The sequence below is a fragment of the Schistocerca cancellata genome, chromosome 11, assembly GCF_023864275.1.
Source record: "Schistocerca cancellata isolate TAMUIC-IGC-003103 chromosome 11, iqSchCanc2.1, whole genome shotgun sequence".
NCBI classification, from domain to species: domain Eukaryota; kingdom Metazoa; phylum Arthropoda; class Insecta; order Orthoptera; family Acrididae; genus Schistocerca; species Schistocerca cancellata.
Window position 1 is genome coordinate 156,470,096 of NC_064636.1, and position 20,244 is coordinate 156,490,339.

The 20,244-nt window shown below is 37.4% G+C and overlaps 1 protein-coding gene and 3 long non-coding RNA genes across 4 annotated transcripts in view; 2 read left to right on the top strand and 2 right to left on the bottom strand.

Moving 5' to 3' along the window:
- Nucleotides 1–2,928, bottom strand: part of LOC126108986 (uncharacterized) — a 31,266-nt gene extending 28,338 nt beyond the window's left edge. The window contains exon 1 of the long non-coding RNA XR_007523674.1: nucleotides 2,832–2,928. This is a non-coding gene — a long non-coding RNA (uncharacterized LOC126108986). The remainder of the gene's footprint in view (nucleotides 1–2,831) is intronic.
- LOC126108982 (zinc finger protein 708-like) overlaps nucleotides 1–20,244 on the top strand; it is a 725,579-nt gene that overhangs the window by 613,911 nt on the left and 91,424 nt on the right. The gene's annotated exons all lie outside the window — the stretch shown is intronic.
- LOC126108984 (uncharacterized) lies at nucleotides 8,621–9,212 on the bottom strand. Its single transcript, XR_007523672.1, has 4 exons — nucleotides 9,135–9,212; nucleotides 8,953–9,021; nucleotides 8,771–8,839; nucleotides 8,621–8,649 (listed from the first exon to the last, which is right to left on the bottom strand). It is a non-coding gene; the product is annotated as an uncharacterized LOC126108984 (long non-coding RNA).
- On the top strand, nucleotides 16,578–17,169 carry LOC126108985 (uncharacterized). Its single transcript, XR_007523673.1, has 4 exons — nucleotides 16,578–16,655; nucleotides 16,769–16,837; nucleotides 16,951–17,019; nucleotides 17,141–17,169. It is a non-coding gene; the product is annotated as an uncharacterized LOC126108985 (long non-coding RNA).

Sequence of the window (20,244 nt, forward strand, 5' to 3'; positions counted from 1 at the left end):
GGGGTAAGATAGATGCTGCCTACAGGAAAATTAAAGAGACCTTTGGAGAGAAGAGAACCACTTGTATGAATATCAAGAGCTCAGATGGAAACCCAGTGCTAAGCAAAGAAGGGAAGGCAGAAAGGTGGAAGGAGTATATAGAGGGTTTATGCAAGGGCGATGTACTTGAGGACAATATTATGGAAATGGAAGAGGATGTAGATGAAGACGAAATGGGAGATAAGATACTGCGTGAAGAGTTTGACAGAGCACTGAAAGACCTGAATCGAAACACGGCCCTGGGAGTAGACAACATTCCATTTGAACTACTGATGGCCTCGGGAGAGCCAGTCATGACAAAACTCTACCATCTGGTGAGCACGATGTATGAGACAGGCGAAATACCCTCAGACTTCAAGAAGAATATAATAATTCCAATCCCAAAGAAAGCAGGTGTTGACAGATGTGAAAATTACTGAACTATCAGTTTAATAAGTCACAGCTGCAAAATACTAACGCGAATTCTTTACAGACGAATGGAAAAACTGGTAGAAGCCGACCTCGGGGAAGATCCGTTTGGATTCCGTAGAAATGTTGGAACACGTGAGGCAATACTGACCTTACGACTTATCTTAGAAGAAAGATTTAGAAAAGGCAAACCTACGTTTCTAGCATTTGTAGACTTAGAGAAAGGTTTTGACAATGTTAACTGGAATACTCTCTTTCAAATTCTGAAGGTGGCAGGGGTAAAATACAGGGAGCGAAAGGCTATTTACAGTTTGTACAGAAACCAGATGGCAGTTATAAGAGTCGAGGGGCATGAAAGGGAAGCAGTGGTTGGGAAAGGAGTAAGACAGGGTTGTAGCCTCTCCCCGATGTTATTCAATCTGTATATTGAGCAAGCAGTAAAGGAAACAAAAGAAAAATTCGGAGTAGGTATTAAAATTCATGGAGAAGAAGTAAAAACTTTGAGGTTCGCCGATGACATTGTAATTCTGTCAGAGACAGCTAAGGACTTGGAAGAGCAGTTGAACGGATTGGACAGTGTCTTGAAAGGAGGATATAAGATGAACATCAACAGAAGCAAAACGAGGATAATGGAATGTAGTCGAATTAAGTCGGGTGATTCTGAAGGAATTAGATTAGGAAATGAGACACTCAAAGTAGTAAAGGAGTTTTGCTATTTAGGGAGTAAAATAACCGATGATGGTCGAAGTAGAGAGGATATAAAATGTAGACTGGCAAGGCAAGGAAAGCGTTTCTCAAGAAGAGGAATTTGTTAACATCGAGTATAGATTTAAGTGTCAGGAAGTCGTTTCTGAAAGTATTTGTATGGAGTGTAGCCATGTATGGAAGTGAAACATGGACGATAACTAGTTTGGACAAGAAGAGAATAGAAGCTTTCGAAATGATGTGCTACAGAAGAATGCTGAAGATAAGGTGGGTAGATCACGTAACTAATGAGGAGGTATTGAATAGGATTGGAGAGAAGAGAAGTTTGTGGCACAACTTTACTAGAAGAAGGGATCGGTTGGTAGGACATGTTTTGAGGCATCAAGGGATCACAAATTTAGCATTGGAGGGCAGTGTGGAGGGTAAAAATCGTAGAGGGAGACCAAGGGATGAACACACTAAGCAGATTCAGAAGGATGTAGGTTGCAGTAGATACTGGGAGATGAAGAAGCTTGCACAGGATAGAGTAGCACAACAACAACAACATCAGTGAAACTGCATTTTCAACATAGGCATTACCTTGAAACTTACTTCATCTGTATTCATTCACGGATGTATGCTCAATTTACAGGAAGCGCATCATTTTAGAATCTTTACCTGCTATGAAAGGAAACCAATACCTGCACTGTAGACTGCACATTGCAATGCGGAAGTTCTCATTCTTCATTACCATCAAGATTAAACATTGGTTAGCATTTTCTAACAAAACTGATTTACTGAAACGAATTCATACTAACTGTAAATATGATGAATGATCTATTGAGTTCTGATGACATGTAATGCTTTATGTTAGACAGATTATAGTTAATCTGTACCTTGTGATGTTACAGTACTCTTATACAGAACTCCATTAAAACCCACACACTACAACAAACTGGTATTTACATATGATTACACGAATAGTAACGACACGAATAATCAAAGTACAGTGATAACTAACAAAATGCAACAGAATTGCAGCATTTCCTTTCATGCGAACATACTCAAACCATGAAATGATGTAGTAACTGTGGGCACTTTAAAAAATGCTTACGTTAGCCCTAAAATATGGAGCCGCTATATGTCTACATCACATCACAGAAAATTATCATCACAATCATTATTACTGCTAAGTAAGTCAAAATAACCGTACTAACATGGACAACCTTTGAATTTCACTGTCCGCCTTTTGTCGTTAGCCACGAAGTATATGAGGAGATTACTTCGTAGACAAACTGCTCCTAACAGCACGTCACACACTCAGCCGTTTCTTTTACTAAGATACAAGTAGCGATTTTACCGGTCAGGCCAAAAACAAGCACTAACAACTCAGGTATTTAGTTGTTATGAACATAACCTGAAAAATTACAACATTCACACGCCGTCACCAAGCACACTATATGTGATGTGATCACAATTAAATACAGAATAAAATCTCATCCTTATGTACCCATTAAAAATTAAATCATAAAAAAAGACAGCAGCCTCAAACAGCAGAGTCATCACAATATATTCACGAACTATTACACTCATCAAACTCAACTGTTACTGTGATAGAAATTAAGTACCATGTTAATTTACTTCCGAAACACATTTCTTCACTTAATCTTGTTTGTAGTTTATAAACGCTTATAAATTACCTGGAGAATGTCACACACAAATTTCCACAACACCACGAGGTTGCTGCTGACTACACAGTACACGAAGGGTGACAGTATGTCAGAACCAGCAGATGACTGGCGTCTAAAGCTAGCGAAATGAGGGATGCTCAACTACCGGACTTCCCGATAGATGGCTCTACCAGCGTCCAGCTGATTACTGTCGTCTGTATTGACCGCCATATTCGAATTTGGCAAGAAGTTTCTCTCTGTCTGTACGGTGTATAAGGAATTAAGTATTATCGAAATGGTGATTTCTTGTTCCGCTTTCAATTGTACGAAGCGATGGAGTAAGGAAAGTGAATTACCATTTCACAGGTAATAGGACTACCGATACAATACGATAAAAATACAGACTTAGTGCGTTTGCTAATTCGATGTTTTTGAACAGGTTTCTTCTAAAGCACCTAGAGCTGCTAAAGAAGTGTATTACTTCCGTGAAGCGGGAAGGTTTTAATCCAACGTCTTGCAGTTCTCTTTGCGGAAACCATTTCCGACAAGATGATTACATAGTGAGCCCTGGAACGTGGAAGAAACGTTTCAAACCCGAAGCAGTGCCATCAGTTTTTGACTTTCCGACTCATTTGATGCCACCAAATAAACAGCCACGATGACATGTTAGGATTTTGAGTGACAACGAATGCTTCTCCATTTGAGGTAGCTAATTAATTTCGTTGCTATGTGTGTGCTTTTTACTTTTGTGAATTTATTTCGTACGAACACAAATGGGCTACATAGGTCTAAGCAATGTTGTAATACAGGTCCATATTTTTGTTTTTAGCGTTCTGTCATAGAATCTGTGCTCGATTTGCCCGCTGCAGAACCTACTGATTGCGTGGAGAATGTTGTCAATGAGAATTCTTCCGTGGAAAGCATGTCCCAATTATCCAATGCAGAAGCTGCGAATTGTGTCAAAAACGTTAGTATAAGGATGTTTTCACACGGCCGAAGTTTTCTTATAATATTTTTTCATCAAGCATTGAGTTATTTCAATCATATATAACGAAATTATTTCTTTGTTTCAGAGTACAGTTGGTTCTTCAGTAATTGATTGTGGTATACAGTCGAAAGTAGAAATGGAAGACAAGGCGACCGAAACTTGCAATTTTTTCTCAGACATTGTGCACGAATTAAAACGTAAACTGAAGTGTGTCTGTGAAAAACTTCGAAGAAGAGAGAAGAAAGTATTTTCCATGGATGACATCATAAGTTCATTGAAGGAAAATTATCTTCCTAAGAAGTTACATAATTTCTTCAATCATCAGAAAGGAACACAAGTGGAATTAGTGTGCAATTAAGTGAACAACTCTCTCTCGTCAAAGGGTAATAGATACACAACAAATGTGAAAATGTTTGTGATGACTGTGTACTTTTATTCACCAGCAAAAATTAATGCCTCTGCCCCATAAATCATTGATTTCCAAATGGGTGGCAAGTGTAGACTGTGAACCTGCCTTCTTAAAAGATTTTTTTAAGTACATTGATTTGAACCCAATTGTAAGGGACCAGTTCAGCGATTCATGTCTAATTGTAGATAGTATGGCAATTAGGAAGCAAGTAGTTTGGGACCGAGGAACTAAGCAATACACAGGGTTAGGCATCTGAGGCTCTGACTTTCATGCTTGTCTCTATTAAAGGCAAATTTAAATACCCGATTGCATATTTCTTTATCAACGGTGTACAGGCAAATAATCAGGACACACTGATAACATCTGCTTTGAGAGGCTGCATAGTTCTGGCATTAGGGTTTGGTGTGTTACATGTGATGGCTGCAAGGTAAATATAAGCACTTGGCTGTACTTTAGATTTTTCCAAGGGTGATTTTAAAAGCCACTTTCCTCATCCTGTGGAAAAATACAATGTTTATTGTATCTTTGACATGGTTCATATGATTAAGTTAGCCATAAATGCTGTAGCAGAAGTATCTATCGAGTCTCCAACTGGCATTATTAGATGGCATTTCATTGAGCAATTGAAGAAGGTACAACAAGAAGAAGGTATGACATTTGCCAACAAACTATCAGGACAACATATAAGTTATGTAAATAGAAAAATGAATGTTTCATTAGCTGCACAGACTTTGAATTCTAGTGTGGCAGATAGTATAGAGTTTTTGAGGAGGGTTGGTGATCCAAATTTTAAAGGAAGTGAAGCAACAGTAGAATTTTTGTATTATATTGATAGGATTTTTGATATTCTGAACTCCAGAAATCCATTAGGTAAACGGTATAAGAGCCCCCTGAGACTTGACAACAAATCTTATTGGCTTGGTATTTTCAGACACTAAAAATTATATCAAGAGCTTAAAAATTATTGGTGTTCCGTTGCTGCTCCATGCAAGAAGTACTTTTGCTTTTGGGATAATTTTCGATATGCAGTCAGTCAGGCACATAGCTCTGTCAAGTATGCTTCGTGTTGAATCTCCTCTGAAGTATTTGCTGACATATAAACTGTCACAAGATCACTTAGAGCTTTTTTTCCTGCATTCGGCCCAGAGGTGGTTGGAACAACAATCCAAATGCATACCAGTTCAAATGTGCCATGAGAAAGTTGCTCTTCGGTAACAGTGTCACTGTAATGAATGAGAATTGCTCAAATTTTAATGTGTGTTGTTTGCCACCTGTTTATGATTTTCATGCAAGAAAGCATGTAGTAGAAAGTGATGAAAGTGCTGCAGAAAATGAAATAGAGAAGTGGTGTGCACGTCTTGATGATAAGATTAAGTCCTCATTTTACAAGCAAAACATAGTCTATTATACTGCAGAGTATGTGTCATTGCTGTTGTCAAGGCAGATCACATACAAAGACTGCCTTCACATACTGAAGCCACCAATAGTTAAATCTGCATTAGAATGTGATGCTCTCTATGCTTTTCCCAATATGGCCAGTAAATGCATTTGTAAATTTTGTTAACCAGGGAGAACTGGTTAAAACAAGTGGCTGCATATACTCTGTTGTAGAATACTCAGATAAACTGTTTCAGATGTTTGTGATTGCTGGGGATATGCGACGGAAATATATACAGGCCAAGATTTTGCATTCTGTTAAAAATAATTTTGTAGATTACCCATTTCCTGCTCTTGGTCATGATTACCATAATGAAATTGGGATTGAGGACTTACATCAGACTCAACTTGTTTGTAAGATTGCATCCCTGTAGTCCTGCATACGCTTAAAAACATATGGGAAAAAAATGTCTGCTGAGAAAATATTAAACAACAAATCAAGTATAAGGCAGAAGTTAAATAAACTCATATTGTTTAATCATGTATAGTGCTCAAATTGGAAAAGATTATGTAATGGAACATGCAGATGGGTGTGACATTTTGACAGTTTTTTTTAAAACTACTTTGTCCATAGATTTGTTGTTGTGTAATGATGAACTTCAAAGGACGAATCACATTGAAGTAAAATTAACTCTTTACATCCTGTGTAGATATTGGAACAAAATTCTAATTGTTTATTATATAAGCTTATTTTAAGATGTTTGGTGTTACAAAATATGCACTTCCATTAAAAACAGGTGATTTGTGTGAAATTAATGGAAAAAAAGTTCTGAGACTTATTTGACAGATGGCTTTCAGTGTGAGAAAATATGTCCCTCAATAACTATGTTAATTTGAATTTTTCACTTTAAGAAAACAGTTTAATCACAGGATGGGCGTGATCTAATGAAGTATGCAGTGGCCCTATGTTTCAAACAGTAATGTTTGTGGATACTCTGCAACATAAGAGCAATAAAATTGTTACTTTGTCAATTCTTGTTTTAATACTTCCTAGAATGAACACAATGTTCCAATTGATCGTAAGCATTCTTTTTACTTTAGAACCATTCTAGAATAAGGGAGCCTAAGTCAGGCGAAACCTAATTCTCTGAATTTTGTCTTTATTTTGCTAGGAGGTCTTTCTATTATATTTTCCTGTGTTGGAGGGGGGGGGGGGAAGAGAATGCAAATAATCATATAGAATTATCTTTCTAGCACTACAAAGAAAAAAATACAGTGATTGCAGTTGCACTTGGCAATTTAGGAAATTTCAGTACTTGTTACATGCCTAATTTTCATCATTTACCTTAATTATACGGTTGCATTTTTTGCTGATTTGAACTGTGTACTAAATGTTAAAAATATTTTGTTGTTCATAGTAATAAAAGCATTTCATTTTGTTAGTTCATATGTCTCACATGGAACTGAAGTTATGACAACAAAGGAAGGAATTAACATTAAGGAATCTTACTTCACAGAAATTATGTAACAATGGTTACACTTTTTGCTAGTTAACGTTAACATAAACCATTTTGTTTTCCATTAAGAGTGAAAGAAGTTGCACGAGTCACGTGTACAACAAAGTTACCCATAGGGAACTAAAGTATTTTACGTTTGAGTTGTTGTAGGCTCAAAGTATTGTGCTCTTCATATTTCTATTTAAAAAAAGTTTGTTACTCAAATTCACAGACAATTTGGAATCTGTACATACATGTGTGTAGCAAAGTATTTTTCATGTGCCATGTGGAACCTTTAATTTTCTGGTTTAAATATAATTTATGTCATGAATTACCTTTAATACCAACAATGTCTGAATGCATTATTTACCATTTAGAAGAAGCAATATTAGTGTACAGAATAACAAACCTCGTGAAAAAGGGGAGAGATTGTTCTGTACAGAACTTGGAATGGCTCTTTATCAATAGCAGGTAAAAAGAAGGCTTCTATTAAATGTTCAAAGAAACCAGTCAGCACCTCTTAATTTACCATACAGGTGATACAGTAATAAAATAATTTACTTTTTCAGAATTTCTGGTAAGTATTAAAAGTGTGAAGACCTATTCAATTAGTATTTGCTTTACCAATAACCTGTAGTACAAGCACACGTAGAAGCAGGTAATTATGAGAGTAAAGAGTTATGTTAAAATTAAAGATACTGACTGGTATTACTTGCTCACAGAACATTGTAGTTGCTGTACAGTTAATGCTGTAAGTGGTGTACCCAATGTGATTCCTGGAGGACAGAATATTCTGTTGTCCTATGGGAGTGCACTGATACACCTATTGAAAGTAAGTTTTGCTGTGGAATAGTTTTATCAGATGTCTGTACCAGAAAACAAATCTCCACTGTGACACCCTTATGTTCTTGGTATGCTATTAGCTATTTATTACAGGAATACTCTAAACATGGAGGAGGGAGGGAGAGAGAGAATGTTACTCTCTTTCCAGATACTGTTCTATTTCTTCAAACCAATTCTGAATTCCTCAGGTTTGGCATATTATTTATTGTTCATTGTCCAGCAATACTTCTGTTGTTACCGGATAGTTTGTAATTTGGCACTACCTTTGTGCCACTGCTAGTGTACTTTTGCAGATAAGAAACTCTGTGGTACTAGAATGTCTTGTCAGTATAGAACAAATTCAGACAATATGGAACTTTTTACACTAAATTTGCAATATAATGACACCCTTGTCTCACACAGATTGTAGCAGCCATTGGGGTGCCTGTCTGGCTGGCTTCTGCAGCTTTCAGTTTCAGGTTTGGTTTTTGCTTGGGCCCTATACTGACAACCAGTCATTCCAGTGACAGACACCATCTCAAAGACTGGAACCAAGATTCACAGAAATAAAATTCCATGGTTATAATTCATAGTGCTCCGAGTTACCACCTGCCAATATAAACAAACTTCAGTTTTAAACTGAAGGTGAAATATGTCATATGTATTCAAACCACTACCACATTATTCTTCAAGCTTCTCGCATTATGGCTGTGTGATGTCTGCTGCTGCTGCTGCTGCTGCTGCTGACTTCTGGAGCTGTAACAGGAACAAAGAGCTTTGAGTTACCATTTGCCAGTTTACTCTTAAGGACTGTAACTGTACCTTCATTTTAAGTGAAAGGTGAAATTTCCCACACATGTATCCAAACCACTAGTACCTTATTCTTCAAGTTTCCCATTTTATAACTGTGACATCTGCTGCTGGTGGCGGTTTTCTGGAGCTATAACTGGAACAAAGTTCTGTGTGTTACTGACTGCCAAACTACATTACACACTTCAAATGTACCTGCATTTTAAGTGGAAGTTGAATTTCCCACACATGTATCCAAATCACTAGTACCTTATTCTTCAAGTTTCCCATTTTATAACTGTGACATCTGCTGCTGGTGGCGGTTTTCTGGAGCTATAACTGGAACAAAATTCTGTGTGTTACTGACTGCCAAACTACATTACACACTTTAAATGTACCTGCATTTTAAGTGGAAATTGAATTTCCCACACATGTATCCAAACCACTAGTACCTTATTCTTCAAGTTTCCCATTTTATAACTGTGTGACATTTGCTGCTGGTGACTGACTTCTGGAGCTGTAACAGGAACAAAGAGCTTTGAGTTACCATTTGCCAGTTTACACGTAAGGACTGTAACTGTACCTTCATTTTCAGTGAAAGGTGAAATTTGCCAAATGTGTATCCAAACCACTAGTACCTTATAACTGGAACAAAGTGCTCTGACTTACTGACTGACAATATACATTAAACACTTCAACACAAAACCACTAGTACTCTTAATGTAGCATAACAAATATATGCTATGCCCTACAGTTATATCTCCATTTTAAGGGAGAGATCAAATCTGCCAAATATGTACCCAAACTAGAATTACCTTACTGTTATAATATCCCAAGAATTAAACGGAGACTCATCTGCTGGTGTTGGTGTGCCTCTCGAATCCACTACTGAAACAAACATCTAAGATAAGAAAAGCATATTTTGGGACCAGTAATCTCTCATTAAATACAATAAATAACACGTACCCTGTAACAGGAAATTCAGGAGTTAGTACTGTTCATATTTAGAAATATAAGTTTCTCAACTTTGGACGCCTTCAGCCGTGTTCGCCTTTCATTTATAATGATACCAGTTTTAGAAAATATTCTTTCGCACGGCACAGAAGTGGCCACTATATTGAATTTTTCCCTCACCACTTTAGCAATATTTGGGAAAATATATTGATTTTCACGCCACCATGCCAGTGGATCCTCACTTCTACTAATAACTGGGCTGTCCATGTACCTTTGTACTTCCACAATAGCAGGTGACTGAGGAGTGCCCTGGGGCTGTGTTGATTTTACAATTGCATCACAGACACCCCATACTGACAAGGGATCAGTGGTGGTTGAAGTTGACACAGTTTCATGGCTCTGGCCTGTGTTTGTCAGTCTTCTGTCACCCATCTTTTCTGCTACTAGTTCAATAAGCTGTTTCTTTGCATTATCTGCTGCAACTCGGCTTTCAAACACAAGAGATTTAAAGCGTGGATCTAGTAGAGTGGCTACTCCTATAGATTTGCTCATCTCTACATTGTGGAAACAGTCCTTCAGGCCTGTTGTTAATTCTTCAATGATGGTCCTTGTCACACTGTTAAATGGCCTTTTCAAAAGTTCTGCACACACTGATAATAATCCCCTTGTCAGAACAATAACCTGAAAATTGGAATAAGTTCAATATAACACAAACAGTACAATATCTCAGAAATGATTATGCCATAATACCACAGCTAACATTTTAGCAAGAAAAAAGCTGCTTAACTTACTTGGCTGCCGGTAGGATATGACTCAGCACTAAGCTGTGTTGAAACCTGTGCAAATAGCTTCAACACAGAGCAGAGTTCTGAGCAGATGTTCCATTCCTCGTCTGTCAGTTGTTGAAAATCAACTGTGGATAGTACAATGAAGTCTTCACTGCATCTTTAATTTCAACTATTCGCTCCAACATACACAGAGTAGAGTTCCGCCTTGTTGGCACCTCCTGCACCAGTTTTTTAACATGACCTGCCCCATTATTTTGTTGTATGTCAGCAGTCTTTCTGTTGCCTTGCAGCTTCTCTTGAAGAATGCTACAATAGTTTTGACTTTCTGCTGAATTGACACAAAATGTTTTAGTGCATTCTGCACAATAAGATTTAGTGTCTGTGCATAGCACCCAAAGTGTTTCCACCGTAAAACGGCGGATACTGCATTTTTAATATTTGGTGCATTATCCGTCACAAGCTGCAAAACTTTGTCTGTCAGCCTGAAGTTATCTGTCGTGCCTATTAGAGATGCCGACAGATTCGCAGCAGTATGTGCACCAGACAATTGGGAACATCCTAACAACATCGATTGCAAGGTGAAATCTTCAGACACAAAATGCCCTGTCACCGCCATGTAACCTTCATTTGCTGCCGATGTCCAACAATCTGTGGTCAAACAAACTGTCTTCGCAGCTGACAGTTTGTCTACCACTTTCTCCTTTGCTGCTGTGTATGCTGCTTGCAGCATTACATCTGAAATATGCTTCCTGCTTGGTAACTCATAACCAGGATTAAGGGCCCACACAAAACCCCGAATCTTCAACGACTGAAAATGGTTGGAAGTCTTTAGTGAACAGCTGAAGAAGTTGCCCATCTATCTTCTTTTTCTGATTCACTCCGATCCTTTTGGAGAGGTACGATGTCATAGAACTTTGAACACCTTGCTGCATTGAGGGGGCTAGAGCAGCTCGCTCCTCTTCCACACTACTGGTGCCAAGGATCACCTCTACAGGAAGGGTTTCACCTACAGAAAAATAGGTTTCATATCAGCATAAGCACAATAGAAATGATGCCATATTTTTGGTGATATACATTACATTGTTTGCGTACAGTATTCTACATGGTACTTGCAGCTTCAATATTTACTTCATACAAGTTGACAATTGACTCAGTTTTAGTAATGACTATAGCTTCAAGTTTCTTCTTTAATCCTAGCAACACCAACACATTTTCATTTTCAATAATGTGTATTGGGAGGAAGGGAGGGTACTGTATTTCCACCCTAAAAAATATCTTAATTGTTGTTGACATATCATATTTTAAACAAATACTGATGTATAAGAAGGGCCCTGAACTTCAAAATATTCAATATGACTGTCACTGTGGAAAGTCACATGTACTATTAATGTGTCAAATTTTTGGGTTAAGTTTCACCACAAAATTTAAAACATTTATGGAATTCAGTTGAAGACTCCATTAAAAACAATTATCCTTTTCAAAATTTTAAAATATGAAACAGTATCTAATTCCCTCCCCCCCCCCCCCCCCCCCGGCATCAGGGTTACAAACAAATGATACACAGGAATGAGCACTGATACAATCCAATTAGTTACTAATAATTGCGAGACGACAGTTCATATATCACATAGTGGCATTTTATTAGCACTATCGTTATTACACCTGTAACAATAACTTCGAATTAAATAATTAAGTATTCCCGCACCATATGCAACATAATTTAATGTTTGAAAATGTCAAGGCAAACAGGTGCGGTGGTATCGACAGCTTAAGTAGTCACGACAAATGAAAACTTGCGTGTAAAAATGCACAAAGCACCACACTGTATAGCATGCTCTTATCTTAAAAAAATTAATAAAATAAAAAAATAAATGATTATGCATGCACTGAAATAACCGTAATTGCAATAAATATATTTTTTTCATTACTCACCCAAATCTAGCTCCGAAGGTCTTTGTGAAGAGAAATTCACAATTAAATGTGATTTCTGGAGATGTTTCTTTAAATTCGTCGTCGATTTGTACGATAATTTCTTACTGCACAAAGTACATTTCGTAAACTCTCGATCAAGAATTTCGAAATATGACCACAGTTCGCTTGTCCTCGACCTCTTCATGTTGGCAACTATTGGTAGTAATAGCAACAATACAAAGAAAAACAAGAACGCGGAACGAAAGTCAATACCCTCTAACGCAACCAAAGGCCGGAAAGAGAGTGACACCTGTTCCGGAACACCAAGAATTGCAGAGAAATGAGACAATAGATTCCCGTTATTTGCCATCCCCTCTCCCCGATGGCCAGTAGCAGTACGAAAATATTTGTTCGCTCCAGTTACTACCCTCTCTGGAAATATCACCGGGATCTACGACCTTTAACTGAAGTCACCGAGTCAGGAACGTCTATGGAACGACTATGGAAATAACAGTCAGAGATCGGTATTCTCCTCTGGCAGTTATCGTTATTGGCTCGCAGTTCTAGTTCTCTGGCAGTTATCGGGCTATCACCACCCAGTGGGAGTTGGTAACGGAATAACTGTGTGTCTAGACGTTCCTGACTCGGTGACTTCAGTTAAAGGTCGTAGATCCCGGTGATATTTCCAGAGAGGGTAGTAACTGGAGCGAACAAATATTTTCGTACTGCTACTGGCCATCGGGGAGAGGGGATGGCAAATAACGGGAATCTATTGTCTCATTTCTCTGCAATTCTTGGTGTTCCGGAACAGGTGTCACGCTCTTTCCGGCCTTTGGTTGCGTTAGAGGGTATTGACTTTCGTTCCGCGTTCTTGTTTTTCTTTGTATTGTTGCTATTACTACCAATAGTTGCCAACATGAAGAGGTCGAGGACAAGCGAACTGTGGTCATATTTCGAAATTCTTGATCGAGAGTTTACGAAATGTACTTTGTGCAGTAAGAAATTATCGTACAAATCGACGACGAATTTAAAGAAACATCTCCAGAAATCACATTTAATTGTGAATTTCTCTTCACAAAGACCTTCGGAGCTAGATTTGGGTGAGTAATGAAAAAAATATATTTATTGCAATTACGGTTATTTCAGTGCATGCATAATCATTTATTTTTTTATTTTATTAATTTTTTTAAGATAAGAGCATGCTATACAGTGTGGTGCTTTGTGCATTTTTACACGCAAGTTTTCATTTGTCGTGACTACTTAAGCTGTCGATACCACCGCACCTGTTTGCCTTGACATTTTCAAACATTAAATTATGTTGCATATGGTGCGGGAATACTTAATTATTTAATTCGAAGTTATTGTTACAGGTGTAATAACGATAGTGCTAATAAAATGCCACTATGTGATATATGAACTGTCGTCTCGCAATTATTAGTAACTAATTGGATTGTATCAGTGCTCATTCCTGTGTATCATTTGTTTGTAACCCTGATGCCGGGGGGGGGGGGGGGGGAGGGAATTAGATACTGTTTCATATTTTAAAATTTTGAAAAGGATAATTGTTTTTAATGGAGTCTTCAACTGAATTCCATAAATGTTTTAAATTTTGTGGTGAAACTTAACCCAAAAATTTGACACATTAATAGTACATGTGACTTTCCACAGTGACAGTCATATTGAATATTTTGAAGTTCAGGGCCCTTCTTATACATCAGTATTTGTTTAAAATATGATATGTCAACAACAATTAAGATATTTTTTAGGGTGGAAATACAGTACCCTCCCTTCCTCCCAATACACATTATTGAAAATGAAAATGTGTTGGTGTTGCTAGGATTAAAGAAGAAACTTGAAGCTATAGTCATTACTAAAACTGAGTCAATTGTCAACTTGTATGAAGTAAATATTGAAGCTACAAGTACCATGTAGAATACTGTACGCAAACAATGTAATGTATATCACCAAAAATATGGCATCATTTCTATTGTGCTTATGCTGATATGAAACCTATTTTTCTGTAGGTGAAACCCTTCCTGTAGAGGTGATCCTTGGCACCAGTAGTGTGGAAGAGGAGCGAGCTGCTCTAGCCCCCTCAATGCAGCAAGGTGTTCAAAGTTCTATGACATCGTACCTCTCCAAAAGGATCGGAGTGAATCAGAAAAAGAAGATAGATGGGCAACTTCTTCAGCTGTTCACTAAAGACTTCCAACCATTTTCAGTCGTTGAAGATTCGGGGTTTTGTGTGGGCCCTTAATCCTGGTTATGAGTTACCAAGCAGGAAGCATATTTCAGATGTAATGCTGCAAGCAGCATACACAGCAGCAAAGGAGAAAGTGGTAGACAAACTGTCAGCTGCGAAGACAGTTTGTTTGACCACAGATTGTTGGACATCGGCAGAAAATGAAGGTTACATGGCGGTGACAGGGCATTTTGTGTCTGAAGATTTCACCTTGCAATCGGTGTTGTTAGGATGTTCCCAATTGTCTGGTGCACATACTGCTGCGAATCTGTCGGCATCTCTAATAGGCACGACAGATAACTTCAGGCTGACAGACAAAGTTTTGCAGCTTGTGACGGATAATGCACCAAATATTAAAAATGCAGTATCCGCCGTTTTACGGTGGAAACACTTTGGGTGCTATGCACAGACACTAAATCTTATTGTGCAGAATGCACTAAAACATTTTGTGTCAATTCAGCAGAAAGTCAAAACTATTGTAGCATTCTTCAAGAGAAGCTGCAAGGCAACAGAAAGACTGCTGACATACAACAAAATAATGGGGCAGGTCATGTTAAAAAACTGGTGCAGGAGGTGCCAACAAGGCGGAACTCTACTCTGTGTATGTTGGAGCGAATAGTTGAAATTAAAGATGCAGTGAAGACTTCATTGTACTATTCACAGTTGATTTTCAACAACTGACAGACGAGGAATGGAACATCTGCTCAGAACTCTGCTCTGTGTTGAAGCTATTTGCACAGGTTTCAACACAGCTTAGTGCTGAGTCATATCCTACCGGCAGCCAAGTAAGTTAAGCAGCTTTTTTCTTGCTAAAATGTTAGCTGTGGTATTATGGCATAATCATTTCTGAGATATTGTACTGTTTGTGTTATATTGAACTTATTCCAATTTTCAGGTTATTGTTCTGACAAGGGGATTATTATCAGTGTGTGCAGAACTTTTGAAAAGGCCATTTAACAGTGTGACAAGGACCATCATTGAAGAATTAACAACAGGCCTGAAGGACTGTTTCCACAATGTAGAGATGAGCAAATCTATAGGAGTAGCCACTCTACTAGATCCACGCTTTAAATCTCTTGTGTTTGAAAGCCGAGTTGCAGCAGATAATGCAAAGAAACAGCTTATTGAACTAGTAGCAGAAAAGATGGGTGACAGAAGACTGACAAACACAGGCCAGAGCCATGAAACTGTGTCAACTTCAACCACCACTGATCCCTTGTCAGTATGGGGTGTCTGTGATGCAATTGTAAAATCAACACAGCCCCAGGGCACTCCTCAGTCACCTGCTATTGTGGAAGTACAAAGGTACATGGACAGCCCAGTTATTAGTAGAAGTGAGGATCCACTGGCATGGTGGCGTGAAAATCAATATATTTTCCCAAATATTGCTAAAGTGGTGAGGGAAAAATTCAATATAGTGGCCACTTCTGTGCCGTGCGAAAGAATATTTTCTAAAACTGGTATCATTATAAATGAAAGGCGAACACGGCTGAAGGCGTCCAAAGTTGAGAAACTTATATTTCTAAATATGAACAGTACTAACTCCTGAATTTCCTGTTACAGGGTACGTGTTATTTATTGTATTTAATGAGAGATTACTGGTCCCAAAATATGCTTTTCTTATCTTAGATGTTTGTTTCAGTAGTGGATTCGAGAGGCACACCAACACCAGCAGATGAGTCTCCGTTTAATTCTTGGGATATTATAACAGTAAGGTAATTCTAGTTTGGGTACATATTTGGCAGATTTGATCTCTCCCTTAAAATGGAGATATAACTGTAGGGCATAGCATATATTTGTTATGCTACATTAAGAGTACTAGTGGTTTTGTGTTGAAGTGTTTAATGTATATTGTCAGTCAGTAAGTCAGAGCACTTTGTTCCAGTTATAAGGTACTAGTGGTTTGGATACACATTTGGCAAATTTCACCTTTCACTGAAAATGAAGGTACAGTTACAGTCCTTACGTGTAAACTGGCAAATGGTAACTCAAAGCTCTTTGTTCCTGTTACAGCTCCAGAAGTCAGTCACCAGCAGCAAATGTCACACAGTTATAAAATGGGAAACTTGAAGAATAAGGTACTAGTGGTTTGGATACATGTGTGGGAAATTCAATTTCCACTTAAAATGCAGGTACATTTAAAGTGTGTAATGTAGTTTGGCAGTCAGTAACACACAGAATTTTGTTCCAGTTATAGCTCCAGAAAACCGCCACCAGCAGCAGATGTCACAGTTATAAAATGGGAAACTTGAAGAATAAGGTACTAGTGATTTGGATACATGTGTGGGAAATTCAACTTCCACTTAAAATGCAGGTACATTTGAAGTGTGTAATGTAGTTTGGCAGTCAGTAACACACAGAACTTTGTTCCAGTTATAGCTCCAGAAAACCGCCACCAGCAGCAGATGTCACAGTTATAAAATGGGAAACTTGAAGAATAAGGTACTAGTGGTTTGGATACATGTGTGGGAAATTTCACCTTTCACTTAAAATGAAGGTACAGTTACAGTCCTTAAGAGTAAACTGGCAAATGGTAACTCAAAGCTCTTTGTTCCTGTTACAGCTCCAGAAGTCAGCAGCAGCAGCAGCAGCAGCAGCAGACATCACACAGCCATAATGCGAGAAGCTTGAAGAATAATGTGGTAGTGGTTTGAATACATATGACATATTTCACCTTCAGTTTAAAACTGAAGTTTGTTTATATTGGCAGGTGGTAACTCGGAGCACTATGAATTATAACCATGGAATTTTATTTCTGTGAATCTTGGTTCCAGTCTTTGAGATGGTGTCTGTCACTGGAATGACTGGTTGTCAGTATAGGGCCCAAGCAAAAACCAAACCTGAAACTGAAAGCTGCAGAAGCCAGCCAGACAGGCACCCCAATGGCTGCTACAATCTGTGTGAGACAAGGGTGTCATTATATTGCAAATTTAGTGTAAAAAGTTCCATATTGTCTGAATTTGTTCTATACTGACAAGACATTCTAGTACCACAGAGTTTCTTATCTGCAAAAGTACACTAGCAGTGGCACAAAGGTAGTGCCAAATTACAAACTATCCGGTAACAACAGAAGTATTGCTGGACAATGAACAATAAATAATATGCCAAACCTGAGGAATTCAGAATTGGTTTGAAGAAATAGAACAGTATCTGGAAAGAGAGTAACATTCTCTCTCTCCCTCCCTCCTCCATGTTTAGAGTATTCCTGTAATAAATAGCTAATAGCATACCAAGAACATAAGGGTGTCACAGTGGAGATTTGTTTTCTGGTACAGACATCTGATAAAACTATTCCACAGCAAAACTTACTTTCAATAGGTGTATCAGTGCACTCCCATAGGACAACAGAATATTCTGTCCTCCAGGAATCACATTGGGTACACCACTTACAGCATTAACTGTACAGCAACTACAATGTTCTGTGAGCAAGTAATACCAGTCAGTATCTTTAATTTTAACATAACTCTTTACTCTCATAATTACCTGCTTCTACGTGTGCTTGTACTACAGGTTATTGGTAAAGCAAATACTAATTGAATAGGTCTTCACACTTTTAATACTTACCAGAAATTCTGGAAAAGTAAATTATTTTATTACTGTATCACCTGTATGGTAAATTAAGAGGTGCTGACTGGTTTCTTTGAACATTTAATAGAAGCCTTCTTTTTACCTGCTATTGATAAAGAGCCATTCCAAGTTCTGTACAGAACAATCTCTCCCCTTTTTCACGAGGTTTGTTATTCTGTACACTAATATTGCTTCTTCTAAATGGTAAATAATGCATTCAGACATTGTTGGTATTAAAGGTAATTCATGACATAAATTATATTTAAACCAGAAAATTAAAGGTTCCACATGGCACATGAAAAATACTTTGCTACACACATGTATGTACAGATTCCAAATTGTCTGTGAATTTGAGTAACAAACTTTTTTTAAATAGAAATATGAAGAGCACAATACTTTGAGCCTACAACAACTCAAACGTAAAATACTTTAGTTCCCTATGGGTAACTTTGTTGTACACGTGACTCGTGCAACTTCTTTCACTCTTAATGGAAAACAAAATGGTTTATGTTAACGTTAACTAGCAAAAAGTGTAACCATTGTTACATAATTTCTGTGAAGTAAGATTCCTTAATGTTAATTCCTTCCTTTGTTGTCATAACTTCAGTTCCATGTGAGACATATGAACTAACAAAATGAAATGCTTTTATTACTATGAACAACAAAATATTTTTAACATTTAGTACACAGTTCAAATCAGCAAAAAATGCAACCGTATAATTAAGGTAAATGATGAAAATTAGGCATGTAACAAGTACTGAAATTTCCTAAATTGCCAAGTGCAACTGCAATCACTGTATTTTTTTCTTTGTAGTGCTAGAAAGATAATTCTATATGATTATTTGCATTCTCTTCCCCCCCCCCCCTCCAACACAGGAAAATATAATAGAAAGACCTCCTAGCAAAATAAAGACAAAATTCAGAGAATTAGGTTTCGCCTGACTTAGGCTCCCTTATTCTAGAATGGTTCTAAAGTAAAAAGAATGCTTACGATCAATTGGAACATTGTGTTCATTCTAGGAAGTATTAAAACAAGAATTGACAAAGTAACAATTTTATTGCTCTTATGTTGCAGAGTATCCACAAACATTACTGTTTGAAACATAGGGCCACTGCATACTTCATTAGATCACGCCCATCCTGTGATTAAACTGTTTTCTTAAAGTGAAAAATTCAAATTAACATAGTTATTGAGGGACATATTTTCTCACACTGAAAGCCATCTGTCAAATAAGTCTCAGAACTTTTTTTCCATTAATTTCACACAAATCACCTGTTTTTAATGGAAGTGCATATTTTGTAACACCAAACATCTTAAAATAAGCTTATATAATAAACAATTAGAATTTTGTTCCAATATCTACACAGGATGTAAAGAGTTAATTTTACTTCAATGTGATTCGTCCTTTGAAGTTCATCATTACACAACAACAAATCTATGGACAAAGTAGTTTTAAAAAAAACTGTCAAAATGTCACACCCATCTGCATGTTCCATTACATAATCTTTTCCAATTTGAGCACTATACATGATTAAACAATATGAGTTTATTTAACTTCTGCCTTATACTTGATTTGTTGTTTAATATTTTCTCAGCAGACATTTTTTTCCCATATGTTTTTAAGCGTATGCAGGACTACAGGGATGCAATCTTACAAACAAGTTGAGTCTGATGTAAGTCCTCAATCCCAATTTCATTATGGTAATCATGACCAAGAGCAGGAAATGGGTAATCTACAAAATTATTTTTAACAGAATGCAAAATCTTGGCCTGTATATATTTCCGTCGCATATCCCCAGCAATCACAAACATCTGAAACAGTTTATCTGAGTATTCTACAACAGAGTATATGCAGCCACTTGTTTTAACCAGTTCTCCCTGGTTAACAAAATTTACAAATGCATTTACTGGCCATATTGGGAAAAGCATAGAGAGCATCACATTCTAATGCAGATTTAACTATTGGTGGCTTCAGTATGTGAAGGCAGTCTTTGTATGTGATCTGCCTTGACAACAGCAATGACACATACTCTGCAGTATAATAGACTATGTTTTGCTTGTAAAATGAGGACTTAATCTTATCATCAAGACGTGCACAC